Source organism: Thermobia domestica, chromosome 15 (assembly GCF_964235325.1).
Source record: "Thermobia domestica chromosome 15, izTheDome1.hap1.1, whole genome shotgun sequence".
Classification (NCBI taxonomy): Eukaryota; Metazoa; Arthropoda; class Insecta; order Zygentoma; family Lepismatidae; genus Thermobia; species Thermobia domestica.
In genome coordinates this window covers 152406505-152423190 of record NC_137468.1, presented here as the reverse complement: position 1 = coordinate 152423190, position 16686 = coordinate 152406505, and the positions used below count along the sequence as shown (strand labels likewise).

Sequence of the window (16686 nt, the reverse complement as noted above, 5' to 3'; positions counted from 1 at the left end):
TTGTGGGCTCTCTTCCCCTTAAAAGACGATGAGGCCAAAAGAATTATTATGAGCATGAAAAGAATCGAGGCCATGGAGCGCCTTCGATTAAAAAAACGAAGAGTGTAAAAAATGTAAAACATACTCATATATATATATATATATATATATATATATATATATATATATATATATATATTCACATATATAATTAAAATTGTATTGACAAATTAAAAGCAGTGTATTTTTTTCTCCTTTTTTATTCAAATTGTGATTTTTAGCAAGAGCATTGGTATTTTGAGACATGAACTTATATTTACAATATTCACATTATTATTCAAATAATATTCTCTGATCATGAATCAGTTACAATGTACATTGAAAAAGCTAGTAGTTTGTCTGACACAGACATTAAAAGTGAGAAGAAAATATTTTTATTTACAGCCTCTAACAGAACGTAAAGGTAAGTAATTTTGAAAATCCTGTAATAGAATCAACAGACATACGCAAAAGAACAGGATGATCAATTATAATGATTGAACTATATAACATGTTGCCTTACAGCTAACATAGAATTTCAACCGTTGAAGTTACATTTATTTTATTCCAAAATTATTATTATTATTATTATTATTATTATTATTATTATTATTATTGCTGTTTTGATTTGCATACATATGAAACATGAGTCGAATTATAGGTAACTCAACACAGAGAATTTTTTGCTAATATACATTAAATGTCTAGTTAATGATATGTAGAACAAGACACAGTGATTTTAATTAGAAGCTTAATACTGAAAAGTTGAATTCAGACATAAGATAGGATTATGACTTTTCAACTAAAATGAATATCATTTTAAAGGTGATGAAAATTGTAGAATTTGATAACAAATGATCATCTTACGTAAAAGTATAATCTATTTCTTTCTTTCTTTTTAAATAAATAAAAAATGACTGTTATTGGAAATATCTTTTGTGGTACTTCTGAAACAGGTTTTCCTACTTATATATAATTCTTTACGTCTACGGATAACTGTTGTATGTAAGAGAGAGCGTGGCCACAAGTTGTTGTTGTTGTTTTACAGATGGCACAATTTCGTCCATTCCCCACTCCCTTGGGTTCCAGCAAAATGAGAAAGATTTTCGTTTTTTGCTATTCCCCCCAGCTAACAACAAATATATATATATATATATATATATATATATATATATACATGTTTGAACTATGAAAGAATCCAAGAAATAGAGGCAACACCGGTTTCTACCTGAACCTTTACCCCACGTCAAGCATAGTGACCAACGGAGAGTGGGGGTGGACAAGGTTTTTAGAACTCTGTAAGTATATATCAATGACTCATTCATTCTTTTTGACGAAAAGGAAGGTGAACATTTCTTAAAAAATTAGTCTTTTTTGAGTAGAGGAACTTATAAGATTAGGGCTCTGAATTATAGCAATCAACACGAAAATTACACTGGTTTTTAGAGATAGCTTGGTGTACAAAGAAAGCAAATGGAACATAAGCTGTCTTATTAGAAAAATAAGGTCTATTTCTTGTTAAAAGAACACGGAGAGATATGAATAATGAAAAAAAAAAGCCATAATCTTCGTGTTTCATAAATACAAATTTTGATTAGTACAAGTTGATCCACACAGTGGAGCTGTTTTTTTTTTCAATAATAATAACAAGTATGTAAATGTATATATTAGATATCTATTTTATGACTTGGGTTTGTCATTGAGAAACTTACCATCCTTTTGAGCAGCGAAACGAAGACCTAGTTATTGTTATGGAATCCAAACCGTTCTGCCGGGAAATGAACCCGGGTCTCCCACGCTAACTGCTTAGCGATGGTGGAACTCTTTTTAAAGTCGTTTAAAAAATGCAAGACACATCAATTATAAGCGCACACACAGAAAAAATAATGACTGATGAATTAGAGTGTAGCGTAGCGTCCCTTTCAGCACCACGATACTATGAGACGTGGACCTACATACATACATAAAGTGTTCGAGTAATTAATTACGAGAGGTTAAAAGAATCGATCCAACTAAAATTCAACCTCGGAGTTTGAGTAACAAACGATCCAACTAAAATTCCAAACGAAACGATAGAATAAAAGATACGAGAGGTTATATTGTTGAATTGCATATATAACACGTATGGATTATTTTATGGGCCCAGTGTTACAGTTTTTTACTACATAGCATTTCCTTCCTCTGAGCCGTGTTCCTACTGGATGCTCTTGAAATGAACTGAAATATTTTTGTTTAACGTCCAACGCTTTTGCCCTGTAATCTAAGGAACACAGATGATTAATGCAAATGAATGTTTTATATTGCTTTGCTTTCAACAGAAAACTCTTGAAAGAGTATATAGAAAGTGGGAGGAAACGAATTCTTGAGTTTTGCATGCCACGAATATGTTGGCTATGGTAAAGGAGAGACGTTGCTCTCATGAAATGGCGGAATAAAGAAAGTGGGAGGAAACATGATATCAACGAGGAAGCTCACGTACATATTGATTGGTGGGGGACCGGGATCGACCCCAAACAGTAAAACTACAATGAAATCATAAGTTTTACGTCCTATGTTTATACTGGCTAGGCTAAATGAGAGACGTTGCTCTCATGAAATGGTGTAACATTACAATGTTTTGTTTATTACATTTTATATAATAATTTAAACATACGTTTGTCATGAAATATTTGGTTGGGGTGTTGGAATAGAAATGAGCGGTTTGACATTGAGCAAGCATCACCAAAACTGAAAGTTCTAGCAAAGCTGTAGTACAATGTAACTTTAAAATAATTTTAAATGGATGGCTTGTAAATCATAAAGAAATATTTTATTAAAGAGTGAACGGAAACAGTGTAGCACTGACTTATTGCTGTGAAAAAATTCAAAGAGGGACCAAATCATCACAGGGTCACCATAGCGCTATAATGAGCCTTAACTACTAGAACTAAACACTCTTTCATTGCAATCATACATCAAAGAGAAATTTCTTATTGTTTGTCATGGAATTTGAAATTTAAAATCGTATCTATTGTGTTCAAATGTGTGAAAAGGTATCAAGGATTAAAACAAAATAAATTTTAGATGTCCTAGACATAAATGAGATGTCCATATTAAATTGAGTTTCATTAGGGACACCAATAAATTTCAGATAGAGCTTTTGAAATTTTAGGGACAGTCAATGTAAATAAGAAAGGAAAATAATGATTAGATATTCATATAGAACAAACACACACACACACACACACACACACACACACACACACACACACACACAGAGAGAGAGAGAGAGAGAGAAAATGTATGTTAGATGGAGAGAAACAGAGATAAAACTGACTCTATCATTAGGGTTGTGTGCTCATGGTGTAACATTAGAATATTTTACAAGTGTTCTCTTGAAAAAACACAACAGTTAGCTCATATTGTTGCTATCCAGAGATATGTATGTATGTATGTAAAATTACTTATTCATCAGACTGCTATGAAGGAGGTAAATTGTACTAGTAGTGCAATAATTGGATATACCTATAGAGGTCAAAATGATGTCTACGGGAAAAAGATTTCAAAACTGAAAATTTACTTTTAGTATAAAACCCTGAAATGTATGAACAGGACACATAATACTTTAAAATATACACATTTAAATGTACAAATGATATTACTACTACCAACTAAAAATAAGATATATGACTAGAATTTTCAAGTACAGGATATATGCATAAACATTTATCGATAGACATTTGTCTTCATTTATATATATATATATATATATATATATATATATATATATATATATATATATATATATATATATATATATATATATATATATATATATATATATTGTTCTCTATAATTCTTATAAAGTTGGACTTACCAAATGTCGTTTCAGGAAACATCTGAATATCAATGTGCGAAAATTAAATATGGCGGGGAAATGACAAAATATTTCTGTCGGTAAGCGTATGAGGCACTAGCGGTTGTAGAAATAACACTAGATCAATACGGTGTGATGTTAACCGCACAAAAGCATGCATGGTACTGACATGTGTTGGTATATAGGTGGCGTTGATGCAAAAAGATGAAGATTTTTCGTATATTAACTTTAAATTTCTATAAATCGTAAACGGTTGATCGTAGGTGAAGGACTACAGAAATCGATTTATCAGGTCAAAATCTATATAGAAAGACACCCTACATGATACATTTGAACAATTTTTATTTTTTCGATTTTATACAGGATGTTCCAAAAGTATAGTTTTTTATTTTTTCGCTTTTTTGGCCAAACTATTGGTCGTAGAAACAAAAGAAAAGTATTTTCTTAATCGTTAGGACCTAAGGAACACTACTATACAGATTAGAACACTGTAACTTGAAAATAATATTAAATGGGTGTATCTCGTAAACGGTTTATCGTAGGTGAAAATGGATAACAGAAATCGATTTGTCAGGTCAAAATCTATATAGAAAGACACCCTACACGATAAACTTGAACAACTTGTAACTTGAAGAGAAATACTTTATACATTTTACGAAATTTTATTAATATGTGGAGAAATTAATTTTTGGTGGGGGTCCAGCATGATTGTATTCCATGAAAAGCTTTAAGAATTATTTTTTGATTGAATGACTATACCTATCAGGACTTGAACAAGAGACCATTCACAGAAAAGGCGAGAACGTTATCGAATACATCAACTAATTTACTCAAAATACAATAATTTTGCTGAATTTCTTTGGAAGAATTGTTTCCTCTATTAACATAATGATTTAGTTAGACTAATAAGTAACTTGATTAAACATATGAGTTGAAAAGTATTATACTGTTATATTAACATTTGTCCTATGATATTGTCAAGTTTTAAATAGAAGTGTTGGTTAGACATACGCTTGCGTTAATTTTTGGAACATACTTTGAATTTTTTTTTGTAAAAGCGATTTAAACTATTTTTGTACTGTTGATACATATGTAGCTTAAACTATTATTATTATTTATACTTTTTAGTAAGGAAATAAAGGGTATGGGAACAAAACTTGTGAATAAGAAAAGACTGAGGGACACTCAGAAATTTTTGTCGGGGGCATAATAAATGTGTATATATGGAAAAATTAGATTACAGAAAAATCTGAAAAAAATAGAAATTGATAAAATTAGATCATTTTATTTGGTTCGCTATACTGAAATTTATTTATTTATTTATTTACTTGGGATACTGAAGATTGGAGTTTTTATTGGTGGGAAATATTATTATTGTATTATGGTTGTAAAAATCAAATTCATATTAATGTAAATTGAAACACAGTTAAACGAAATTTAAGATTTACGGTTTGAAGAATATTATTCCATGCAGAACACAATCAGGAAAAAGCAGAGAAAAGGTTGAAATCTGCATAGTCCTTAAGTGGTAGGCAACCCAATATGCTTCAGTGCGTTGATGTATTATCTAATCTGAAGAACATCCAGTAGGAAGAAATCATCTGAATACACTATAAATAAAATGTTTATTATTTGATTACTCTAACATAAGCTTTGCTATATGAAAACCTAATGATATTTTTAAAATTGTTTAGTTGAGTTAGAAAAAACATACGTTTCCATTGACGATGGTATGAAAGACATATACATTATTTGGTTAGGTGTGAACTAGATTTATATTACAGCAGTGCTAATATATATTATAGAAATAAGCCCTGGATATATATTTTAAGTTTAGGCTAAAGAACAAGTTATCCAACGCGTTCATGAAAGTTGTGTTATAAAAGTTGAAAAATTCACGAGCAAAATGATTGTTGATTTTTAGTTTAGCGTCCCTTTCAGCAGCGAGGCTATATGAGACGTGGACCTATTGATTAACGTGGAATCCGCACCGTTCCGTCGGAATCGAACCCGGGTCTCCCACGCCAAAGACCACGAGCAAAATGTTTGTAAACCACACAGCGCTAGCGGGATCAAACTCAGACACCGGAGTTGAACGATGTACCATTGAACGATCATGCCATTACTACTATTTGTAAAAAGTTAGGATATAATATATAAGAAAAGGAAAAAACTGTGTTTTGATTTTTAGGGTGTATTAAAACTTGGATTATATTATTGTTGAGAATCGGATTTACTTCATTGTAATGATTGGTTAGCCATAAGGATACTTAACTTAGATTCTATAGACTTGTAAAATTTCAATTAGTAATAATTTTCTTCTTTTTTTCCTATAGGATGGCCAGTTCAATGAGTGCCATTGAAACGTTTGATGACATCGATTGCATTTTAATCGACATTGGAAACGAAGAAGAAAATGAAAGAGGTCAAGAATTGGCAGAACAAGCAGAGAGGGAGAAAAGAAAACGGGAAGAAGAGGAAGAAAAAGCGTTGTGGGCTCTCTTTCCCTTAGAAGACGAGGAGGCCGAGAGAATTATTATAAATGTGAAAAGAATCGAGGCCCTGGAGCGCCTTCGCTTTAAAAAAAGAAAATAGAGTGTAAAAATGTTTTATATCTATCTATCTATCTATCTATCTATATATATATATATATATATATATATATATATATATATATATATATGTATGTATATGTATATATAAATAATTAAAGAAGCGAAGTGTATTTTTCTTTTTATTTTTCAAATTGTGATTTTTAGCAAGAGCATTGCTATTTTAGACATGAACCTATATTTACAATACTCACATTATTATTATTATCATTATTATTATTCAAATAATATTCTCTGAACTATCGTGAACCACTTACAATGTACAATACGAAGCAAAAAACCTGCAACATGAAAGTTTAAGTTCATTGTGAAACTACGCCTAACAACATAGGCAACCAACCTAACGTCTTTGTGGCACTGATCACGCCAGGATAACCTTCGGCTTCGTCCCCCAGCACACTTCGTTTGGAGCAAGAAATGTATAGACCACGTGACTACAAACCACAAATTTCTCACAAGATGGAGTAATAGATTGAGGTTCTCATTTCTCTTCTCATTTTACATCCTCAGTTTTAAAGAGAGAGAAACAGAAAAAGGTCAACGTGATAAAAACTAAATAAAGAGGAATATGAGAAATATAAAAGAAAAGAAAACGTGCGCATATATTGACAAATGACACATGCACTTCAAAGGGGACCATCACAAATTTTGTTATGAACCATATATAATAACTGTGAGAATCAGCAAACCACAAATACATAATTACACATAGTAAGTGTTTTATAACACATATTTATTTAAACAAATAAAAATGCTCGCAGAAAGCTGAAAATTTCTTTAAAATCTCAACCATAACTGGAAGAAGAGATTACTTCTCTATTGTTTTGCTTCGTAGCATCCATCTACATGGAGAAATGAGAAAGAGAGAACATCTTAAGAGATTCGCACGTATACAACATCGAAAACTGCTAAATGGAAAAAATTACTGTCTTTGGATGGGATTCGAACGTAGAACCATAGCATTAGAAATCCCGCACTCTACCGATGTAGCTATTCTGACATTAAAACCCCATTCCTCCATCATTACCTATGAAAGACGGAATGGAGTCTACAGAAAACTACGTCTAACATGTCCATGACAGACCGCCTATAACCTATGTCTAATTGGTACTTTAAAACGATAGCTATACATGTGCATAGAAAAGTAAAATCAAATGAGTAGTTAGTACACATCACTTGGTCTGTCTCACTTTATCTCTGACTATACAAATCGAGGAAGAAGAAAAATATAGAGGTGAGAACACAGGAAGAACAAGCAAAAATAAAAGTTGCAGGAAACTGAATGTCAAGGAGAGAGAGAGAGACATAGAGACAGAGAGAAAAATAGAGGGAAGGCAGCAAATGATTTAATATATATCCGAAAAGAAGGTTCACAACTGTGCTATACATTTAATGTATTGAATACTCTGTTCCTTCTAAATTGCTTGCTAGGTGACAAATATTAATTTGTAAAAACGTAGCAAATGCCCACGTTGTATTGATTCCTTACTGTTTCAGCAATAGTAAAACATGTGGTTTATGCAACATAATAAATTACTAATTTTACCACAACAACCATGTATTTGTTGTTGATGATTTTGAGTTTAACGTCCGTTCAGCAGCGAGGGTATACGAGACGTGGACCTACTTATTAACGTGGAATCCCGAAACATATGATCTGCTGCCGGGAATGAAGCAAATATGTAGTGTTGGTAAGAAATTTCTAAGCAAAAGAAGGAACTGATCAGCAAAATACATGAAACGATAGTCGTGCAAACTATTACTTAAAGAGAATTTATTGTAAAATCAATACATCCATGTGACGGTATATAGTCGCAAAGTGATTAGAGAACTTGATATTAAATTGTCGGTCACATCGGTTTACTTACTTGAATTCAATGTCGTATAGGTTCGGTTTTAGCTCTAGATTTCAGCGTTCTCACTTCAATTAACTTGGAAATATGCATTAATCGAAATTATAAAAGTATACGAAATTCAACTAGCTAAAAGAAGAGAATAACATAAATATCCGGATTAGAATATTACAATAAACATGTGTATTTTGTTTAGGGTTTTCAAGTCATAGCTTATAGGAATTATAGAAAGAACGTTCGTTGTGAAAACACAAGAAAAAAAAAAAAAAACAGAATAGACACAAACCTCAGGTGGGTTTGAACACGAGAAGGCGGAGGTAGCAGACTACTCTACTAAACCGCTCGGCTATATTTAATTCTCTAGTACGTTTTGATAAATATTGTATAGAGCATTTGCACTTTACTTGTTTCTGTTTTGTTGTTTGTCATATAATGTATACGAGTGGCGAATAATAGAATAGAACTGTTTTAGACGAGTATGAACAATTTTCCCGGACAAGTCGTGATCTTATATGTATCTAAATTGCACAAATAAATCAGATTAAATCTGTAAAGTGCTTCGGGCGTTTTGATGGAGGTAAACTATTGCAAAGTTACGAGTTTGTGTTTATGCTCACCACTCGATGGAAGTTATGTTCTTGAAAGATAGTAACTGCTACTATATTCTAATGTATTGGATTTAAGAAATTTGAAAATATTTTGTTACTAACAGTGAGTGAGTATTTTTCGTGTATCAACAGTTGATTACAGGCACATCTACTTGTTCTGCACATGCCTTTCATAATACGACGTCATGTATAGCAATATTGAGCATTATCATATATTCAAAGACGTTCCAGCACTTTTACTTTGGTGTGTAAAAATGGCGCAATATGATCATTCTGTACGTGAGAGTGTTATCGCTCTTATTGAACATGCGGGATTTAGTGTCCCTGAAGCGAGCGCTCGATTAGGCGTGCATCGTGCAACAGCGTCCAGGTGGTGGAAAAAATATGAGGAAACTGGAAGTCTAACTCGAAAATCTGGAAGTGGTCGGCCACGAGTGTTCTTACCGACACAAGACCAACGATTAGTTGATCAATGCTGTCAACATTCTTTCATGTGTGCCCGACAACTGCAGCAGTCTACCGCCTTTCCAGTTGATGTAACTACAGTCCGACGGCGACTTCGGGCCGCAGGATTAAGATCCTTCCGGGCTTAGAGAGATTGACAGAAGATCACGAAGTCGATAGACTGGCGTTTGCAGAGCTAAATATTGCTCGTCACTGGGACACTGTTGTCTTTACAGACAAGAAAATATTTTCCCCTGGAAAGTTTGGGCCGACACGTCTGTATCGCCCATCTGGAAGACGGTTTGATCCACAATATATGGCCCGTTCAGCACGAATGGGTCATGTGACGATTCACTGTTGGGGGTAGATATGCAAGGCTGCAGGTGGAGGTAGTATCCATCGAATTACAGGCCGGCTTAATAGTCAAAAATATGTTGATCTTCTCGACTTTATGCTCCCTGAAATAAAAGCACATGGTGACATACTCCAGCTACAACAGGACCATAGTTACGTGCGTGATTCAGCTGTGGTTCAATCATGGATCCAGAGGCAACCTGATCTCGAGCTAGTCGGATGGGTACCTCGAGGTGCTGATCTGAATCCCATTGAAAACATGTGGGCTGCTGTTGTAAGAATACTTGGTGAACATTGGTCGGTCAATCCACCGCGAACAGCTGAAACTTTATGGGAGAAGATTGAAGAAGCTTGGGGACTTTGTTGCACTCCACGTTTCATCACTCGCCTTGTTAATTCAATGGGCCGGCAATTAAAAGCCGTAAGGGAAGTCAATGGCGAATATACCCGATATTAAATATAATACCTTCTACACCCTTCCCAGCCCTTTTCAGGGCTACTTAATTGCAACCAAATATCTGAATATGTACGCGTACTTTCCTGGGTATCGCTGCAATACTCTCACTATTAGAATCGATGTGACCGACGATGTAAGTAAAACGATGTGACCGACAGTTTAATATCAAGTTCTCTAATCACTTTGCGACTATATACCGTCACATGGATGTATTGATTTTACAATAAATTCTCTTTAAGTAATAGTTTGCACGACTATCGTTTCATGTATTTTGCTGATCAGTTCCTTCTTTTGCTTAGAAATTTCTTACCAACACTACATATTTGCTTCATTCCCGGCAGCAGATCATATGTTTCGGATTCCACGTTAATAAGTAGGTTCACGTCTCGTATACCCTCGCTGCTGAACGGGCGTTAAACTCAAAATCATCAACAACAAATACATGGTTGTTGTGGTAAAATTAGTAATTTATTATGTTGCATAAACCACATGTTTCACTATTGCTGAAACAGTAAGGAATCAATACAACATGGGCATTTGCTACGTTTTTACAAATTAATATTTGTCACCTAGCAAGCAATTTAGAAGGAACAGAGTATTCAATACATTAAATGTATAGCACAGTTGTGAACCTTCTTTTCGGATATATATTAAATCATTTGCTGCCTTCCCTCTATTTTTCTCTCTGTCTCTATGTCTCTCTCTCTCTCTCTCCTTGACATTCAGTTTCCTGCAACTTTTATTTTTGCTTGTTCTTCCTGTGTTCTCACCTCTATATTTTTCTTCTTCCTCGATTTGTATAGTCAGAGATAGAGTGAGACAGACCAAGTGATGTGTACTAACTACTCATTTGATTTTACTTTTCTATGCACATGTATAGCTATCGTTTTAAAGTACCAATTAGACATAGGTTATAGGCGGTCTGTCATGGACATGTTAGACGTAGTTTTCTGTAGACTCCATTCCGTCTTTCATAGGTAATGATGGAGGAATGGGGTTTTAATGTCAGAATAGCTACATCAGTAGAGTGTGGGATTTCTAATGCTATGGTTCTGCGTTCGAATCCCATCCAAAGACAGTAATTTTTTCCATTTAGCAGTTTTCGATGTTGTATACGTGCGAATCTCTTAAGATGTTCTCTCTTTCTTATTTCTCCATGTAGATGGATGCTACGAAGCAAAACAATAGAGATGTAATCTCTTCTTCCAGTTATGGTTGAGATTTTAAAGAAATTTTCAGCTTTCTGCGAGCATTTTTATTTGTTTAAATAAATATGTGTTATAAAACACTTACTATGTGTAATTATGTATTTGTGGTTTGCTGATTCTCACAGTTATTATATATGGTTCATAACAAAATTTGTGATGGTCCCCTTTGAAGTGCATGTGTCATTTGTCAATATATGCGCACGTTTTCTTTTCTTTTATATTTCTCATATTCCTCTTTATTTAGTTTTTATCACGTTGACCTTTTTCTGTTTCTCTCTCTTTAAAACTGAGGATGTAAAATGAGAAGAGAAATGAGAACCTCAATCTATTACTCCATCTTGTGAGAAATTTGTGGTTTGTAGTCACGTGGTCTATACATTTCTTGCTCCAAACGAAGTGTGCTGGGGGACGAAGCCGAAGGTTATCCTGGCGTGATCAGTGCCACAAAGACGTTAGGTTGGTTGCCTATGTTGTTAGGCATAATTTCAGAATGAACTTAAACTTTCATGTTGCAGGTTTTTTGCTTCGTATTGTACATTGAAAAAACTAGTTTGTCTGACACACATACATTAAGAGAAAAAAAGTGAGAAAATATTTTTATTTACAGCCTCTAACAGAACGTAAAGGTAAGTAATTTTGAAAATCCTGTAATACAATCAACAGACATACGCAGAAGAACAGGAGGAGAAGGAGGACCAATTATAATGATTGAACTATATAACACGTTGCCTTACAGCTAACATAGAATTTGAAGCGTAGAAGTTAGATTTTTCATTCCAAAATTATTATTATTATTATTGCTGTTTTGATTTGCATACATATGAAACCTGAGTCGAATTTTAGGAAATTTTGACATTTTCACTCAACACAGAGAATTTTTGCTAATATACGTTAAATGTCTAGTTAATGATATGTAGAAAAAGACAGTGATTTCAGTTAGAAGTTTAATACTGAAAAATTGAATTCAGACAAAAGATAGGATTATGATTTATCATCTAGTTATCAACTAAAATGAATATCTTTTTAAAGGCGATGAAAAATGTAGAATTTGGATAACGATTGAACATCTTACGTAAAAGTACAATCATTTGACTAATCTATTTCTTTTTAAATAAATAAAAAATGGTGGGTATTGGAAATATCTTTTGCGGTAAGTCTGAAACAGGTTTTGTTGCTTCCTAGTTAAATAATCCTTTACCTCAACGGATGAGTGATTCATGTAAGAGAGAGAACGCATGGCCGCAAACTGTTGTCGTTAACGTGACCATTGTCAGAGCAGGTACAACTCCGTCCATTCCCCACCCACAACCCACTTGGGTATTTAAATTGAAGCACAATGAGAAAGATTTTCGTTCTTTCTATCCCCAGTTAACAAATATATATATATATATATATATATATATATATATATATATATATATATATATATATGTTTCAACTATGAAAAAAGCCAAGGAATAGAGGCAACATTGGTTTCTACCTGAAAAGAATTATGAACCTGTACCCCACGTCGTGCAGAGTGGCCAACGGAGAGGGGGGGGGGGTGGACAAGGTTTTCAGAACTCTGTAAGTATATTACAATGGTTCATTCATTCTTTTTGACGAAAAGGAAAGTGAACATTTCTTTAAAAAATTAGTCTTTTTTCAGTAGGGGAACAAACAAACTTATGAGATTAGGGAAGACCACGCTCTGAAATTTACCATCCAACATATCGTTCGTTGTTATATTATAGCTATACATTTTAAAACGGAAGATCACTGTGATGTTTAGAGATAGTTTGGTGTACAAAAAGCAAATGGAACATAAGCTGTCTTATTAGAAAATAAGGTCTATTTTTTGTTAAAAGAACACGCAGAGATATGAATAATGAAAAGAAAAAAGCCATAACCTTCGTGTTGCATAAATACAAATTTTGATTAGTACAAGCTGATGCACACAGTGGAGCTGTTTTTTTCAATAATAACTATGTAAATGTATATAAAAGATATATATTCTGAGTTGGGGTTTATTGTTTGATGTCTCAAATTCCATGGAGAATTCGAGCTTGCATTGTAAAGTAAGCTTCGGAGGGAGTAATTTTTTTCATAAAATTACGATAAGACATTGATTTCATTTTAATTTAGTTTTGCACCCTTTTGAGCAGCGAGGCTATATAAGATGAAGATCTAGTTATTGTCATGGAATCCGAACTGTTTTGCCGGGAATTGAACCTGGGTTTTCCACACCAAAAGGCGCGTACACTAACCGCTTACCCATGGAGGGGTCAGCTTTCATCTTAAATGTGTATCAGCATATATAGGTACGGTGATAAGTATAAGAATATTTTACGGGTTCATGTTAGTTTGAGAAATATCTTAATAGAAAAAACAAAAATGTATTCTTGGTAAATGGTAATATTTTTGCAATTTGGTTACGTTGTTTTTATGAAGGGTAGCTTTTTTTGAGGGAGGGCTATAGCGAAGGATTCCTATAGTACAATCATTTAAGGTTGCTGTAGGTGAAATGAAATCTTGAGTTTTACGTCCCACGATTATGCCTGCAAAGCTAAAGGAGATGGTGATGATGAGAAATGAATGAAATGTTGGAATGAAGAAAGCGTGAGAACCCCGAGGAATCTCACCCACACGGTGATTGTGTACCACAAAGTTCACTTGGCAGGTGCTGGAATTGGGAGGAAACGGGAGTACCCTGAGGAAGCTTACGCACATTTTGATTGGTAGGGGGTCTGGGATCAAACCCGGGATCCCAACCAGTAGAGCTACAATCAAATCTTGAGTTTTACGTCTCAAGATTATGCCTGATAGGCTAAAGGAGAGACGTTGCTTTCATAAAATGATGGAATGAAGAAAGTGGGAGTAAAGGGGAGAACACCACAGTGTTTTGTTTACTACATTTTATAAAATAATTCAAACATACGCTTTATTATGAAAATGATGAAATATTTGGTCGGGTGGAGCAATAGAAATGAACGCATTGCCACTGAGCAACCATCAGCAGAGGTGAATGCTCTACCATCGCTGTAGAACAATGGAAAATATTTGATGAATCAAATTGGAGGAGTATGGTTTATGTGGAAAGCTTAATGACTGTACAACATTTTAAATGGATGGAGTATAACTTGTAAATCATAAAGAAATACTTTATTACAGAGTGAACGGAAACAGTGTGCCACTGAGTCATTGCTGTGAAAAAATTCAAAGATGGACCAAATCATCACAGGGTCACCATAGTGCTATAATAAACCTTAACTAGTAGAAGTAAACACTCTTCCATTGCACCCATACATCAGAAGATAAACTATAATCAGACCCAAGAGAATATATATATATATATATATATATATATATATATATATATATATATATATATATATATATATATATATATATATATATATATATATATATAGTGTCGAAAAACCGTGAGAAAAACAGTACAATGTACCCCTGTTTACGGGAATGAGAAGGCCGATGTTGTGAATGGATGCTATATTTTTCTACAATTAGGAAGAGATAATTCTTTTTTTCTTTTCTGCTTTAAAAAGAGGGGTGAGAGCATGTGTTTTCTTGTTATTTTAAAGTTTGGTAACTTGACAGTGAGAACCGATTTCTTGTACCAGCTGTGGATCATCTGCCTACAGTGCTTTTAACTTGAGAAAGGTATGAGGGAAGAGGAGTGTGGTATGGAGAAGTTCCATGTAAATTGCAATGTTGCATTTAGTTATTATTAAATTAATCTTGAAAAAAAAAAAAAAAGAGATTATGAATAAACTATATTGACGAACGCCGGAATCGAACCAACGTATTGTAGCTGAACGGGAGTGAATGCACTTTGTTTGTTATGAAGCTAACCCATAACGATTTTTAAAATGTTGTGAGTGGAATACAAATCATATGACAGCAAACGAAACATGGAACCTTTATATTAGTTACATAAATGAAAATGAATTTTATGTCTTTTATTGTATAAGAAGTTTGTCTGATCCATCCTATGAAAAGATAAACAAACACGAATGGATAATGACTAATCATAGATTTGTGAAACAAGAGAGATAATTAGTTTTATTAACATATGTAAAAATAGCTTGCGTGAAAGTTATACTCATTTAATAAATGAAATGAAATATCACAATTTTGAGCCATGTTAGGTTAGGATTTAGATTTTTGGGCTTTTAACATCTAAGGCCATTTAACCCTGCACGTTTGAGGACCCCTCGGCGAGCAAACAATCCGGGGAAAGGGAAGGACAAAAGGATTGGGGGAAGCGGTCTGGGACCTATAAGTTAGGTACGTCCCCCAGGCATTTGCATGGTGTGAATGAGAAAAACTAAGGAAAACCCCTCTATCAGGACAACTGGCGTGAGAAATATCTTACACCTTTTCGACTGAGAGTTGTCCCCACCGGGAATCAAACCTGTCAATTATACTCAAGTACACACGGTGATGATGAGATGCATGATATTGTGGTATTATGAAAATGGGAGGAAACGGGAGAACCACAAGAAAACCAGCGCATATGGAACATGTCCAGCACGAAGTTTAATTGGCGGGAGCTGGGATCGAACTAGGGACCGCTCGCACCGAAGGCAGGAGCGTTAGCGATTACACTTTTTGGACCGAATGCCCCACCGGGAATTGAACTACGGACCACTCGCACCGAAGGCAAGAGCGTTAGCGATTACGCTACGCGGGCTCAATTTTGTATAGGCAACGAAAATCATGGAGTGAATGTTGTTTGTTATCGGGAATCGAAGTATGGATCTCATGCTTGATAGCTAAGTGTTGTATCAATGATGTAAGGTATAGAGATATTTTTGTACAAGATCTAAAATGAAAACTTACTTGAAAAAAAAATCAAGCTTGTGAACAGCTGGTATAGACAGTTGATGCTTACAACGAACGAATCCTGTTGACCCATCCACTAACAGATTGCAACTGTGAATTCTATTGTTGTGAAGGAAGGAAGAGCTTTGTTTACTCATGTGTGGGTATAATCGGTAATGTATTTAGAGAAAAATCAGGTTTTCTGCTTGGTTTGACACTGGTATGGATTTACAGGAAAAGGTATCAGATGATATTTTTTTCTTTTACTGTGTGCAGTTGGATGGGGTTTAACAGTTACTGTGTTTTACGAGAGGAACAGGTATGGTTATTTACACAAACTAAAGACGGTATTTTTGTAAAAATTTCTTGTACTTAATTTGAGACGATTTTAAAGAAAAAAAGAGAAAATAATTTGTCCTCGAAGTTAGCGTGGGTTATGTTATATATATATA

General features: G+C 34.0%; 1 protein-coding gene across 1 annotated transcript in view; it reads right to left on the bottom strand.

Annotated features, from left to right (window-relative positions):
• Positions 1-16686, bottom strand: part of LOC145671297 (carbonyl reductase [NADPH] 1-like) — a 221520-nt gene that overhangs the window by 20365 nt on the left and 184469 nt on the right. The window lies entirely within an intron of this gene.